A 2,910-nucleotide genomic window follows, 5' to 3' on the forward strand; every position below is an offset into this window, starting at 1 on the left:
AAAATGTATTTAGTATTAATATAAATAAAATATATATTTAGTATTAATATAAATGAAAACTATATTTAGAATTAACATAATTGGTTTGACCAAAAAAAAAGAATTAACATAATTGGAAAATATACTTATTTGAATTAATTTATTTTATGTAAGGAACCATTGAAGAAAAAAATAACAAAAGAACCTAATTATTGAAGAAGAAAAAAAGTGAGACTCGGTATTAGCTTATTCGGGTTACCGGGGTGTAAGTGGTTTGGATTAAATCTATGAAGCAATATCATCTCTCCCCCCACATTCAATATCATCTCAACGTCAAAAAAAAATTAAAAAAAACTAATATCATCTCTCCTCACACAAAGAGACGTTAAAGGTTAGGTTCAATATTAAAACGGTAACATAAAATACTTCTTGGTCAATTCATTTCCATTCACTTTTTGTTTTTTTTTTTTTTTTGCTAAATATGTTTTTAGTCTTCATAAATAAAAGTGACAGGTTTTGGTCTTTATAAAATACTTCAACACATAATTTTCGTCCCTATTAAATTAAAATTTGTTTAATTATGCTCCAATTTTAAATTTTTGAATGATTTTTTATGGACATGTTAAGAACATCATAAGAAACTATTTTATAAAATGTTTTATATTTTTTAACATGTATTGAATTAAATATGAATTTTCCTAAATCCAAATTTTCAAGATTAAATTAATGAAAATTTGGGGGTGTGGTTATCATGCATAAGTCATAACTTATGCACCATGCATAAGTCCTGCATAAGTCCAGCCTATTAACACCTAGCCCAACAAAATTGCTTCCTTCACCCCAGAAAAAACCAAACGCGTAACAACAAAACAAAACAAACTTCCATAAGTATGGAAGTTTCCATTGAGATTGGTTTTCAGCAAGAACAACATGAACAATATTTTCCAGCAATTCATTTTTTGAGCTTTCACTACAAATCCTAAATGTGTTTCAATCCTTTCTTTTTATTAGAAATTCAAAGACACTTTAATTTTAAATTGAAAGTAAAATTCTCAATTTTAAATTAGGTTTAAAATTAAATTCTTAATTAGCTAACCATATATTTCCACTATGTACTTGATTTTTTTAATGGTTATTGACCAAAGATCATTGTCTGTCATGTGATTTCAACTTTTAAGGATAATCTTTCATCATTGAAAAAATTGATGAGCAACTGATAACGAAATCTAGGATGCAATGATGTTCGTGTTAATTTTGTGCACAAGCCATTCGTAACTTTTAGCATTTTCCTTATAAATTACTGAAACCATAAGTATGGTTTAATGGTTTTGATAGTCATGTATGTGAAACCAAGATAATTGTGTAATGGTTTTTAATGAAATTATTATTGTTAGATGGTTTTGAATAATGATTAAGATGTTATACACTGAAATTATTACTGAAACCATAATTATGGTTTAATGGTTTTGATAGTCTTCTATGAGAAACCAAAATAATTGTCTAATGGTTTTGCTATGGGTATGGTTTCTGTGAGTTGTACTTTGAAACCATTTTGTTGTGGAAATGGTTTCTGTGAGTTGAACTCCAAAACCATTTTGCTGTGGAAATGTTTTCCAGAAACATGAACTTCATCTTCAACCTTGAGATCATAAATCCTTCTGTGAGTTGGACTCCAAAACCATTTTGCTGTGGAAATGGTTTCTGTGAGTTGAACTCCAAAACCATTTTGTTGTGGAAATGGTTTCCAGAAAACCAGTGAGGGAGATGAAGATCCCGGCAAGCTTACTTCCCCGGCGTGGTGGCCGGTGGTGGCACCACCGCGCCGGAGTTCAAAAACTCCTCTATTTTCATAAATTTTTACATCTTCACATATCCTTTTTCTTCCTTGTCCTAGATCCGGCCTTAGTTTCTCAAAAAAAAGTTATCAAATAGCCAAGATCTAAGCACATAGATTCGAAACCAAAATAATTACACTGACGAAATCGAGCCATTCAGCAGCGAAAATAAAAGTCATTACACTGAGGAAAGTGAGATTCGGAACTGAGGAAAGTGAGATTCGCAATTCACAACAAACCATAAAAAAAAATTCTAAACAAAATCTCAGATCTACGATCCTCTCTTCATCTTCTTCAAAATCTAAGTTCGGATTCGTAATCAGGACAAAAAAGGAATTCAAAAGCTGTTTTCATTTTCCAAAAAAGAGTTAAAAAAAATCCGGCCACCACGCCGGAGGCGTTGGTCGGCCGGAATCTTCATCGGATTCTGCATTTTACTTTGAAGAAGAAGAAGGAATGAGAGTAGAGAGAACGTTGAAGAGAGGAGAGATGAACGTATGAGAATTATGTTTGTTTCCCTTGTTTTTTGCTTATTGTGAGAGTGTGAGCTAAGAAACCTAGGATTATTACAAGTGTCCAATAAATCTGATGGTTGTAAAGTCCTTATGCATGGTGCATAAGGAAATGACTTATGCACCATAACTTTTGCCAAAATTTGGACCTAACAATAAAATTTTGAGCTTTATTCAAAAGAATATATATATATATATATATATATATATATATATATATATATATATATATATATATAGGACATATCTTATGAGAATGCTATTCTTATACGAGAATGATGAGAATAGTTTTCAGCCTTTAGATTAAAATAGACGGTTTGGATTAAAAGATTTATTTTAAGTAACACATGTGGATCTCCACACTCAATCCAATCTTGTGAACCATTCCAATTCTCATCTTCTCCAATCCAAACCGTCACTGCTGTTTCATCTTCTCCCGTCCACCATTTTTTTTCACTCTCTTCTCTAGAACACCTTCATCAGATTGTAAATCTCCAGAACACCTTCATCAGATTGTAAATGTAACATCAATTTCCCCTTTTCTAATTCTCAAATTTCTCCAATCCAAAAAGAAATAAAATTGT

The sequence above is a fragment of the Medicago sativa genome, chromosome 7 (assembly GCF_051527215.1).
Source record: "Medicago sativa cultivar Bolivia chromosome 7, Bolivia_mono, whole genome shotgun sequence".
Classification (NCBI taxonomy): domain Eukaryota; kingdom Viridiplantae; phylum Streptophyta; class Magnoliopsida; order Fabales; family Fabaceae; genus Medicago; species Medicago sativa.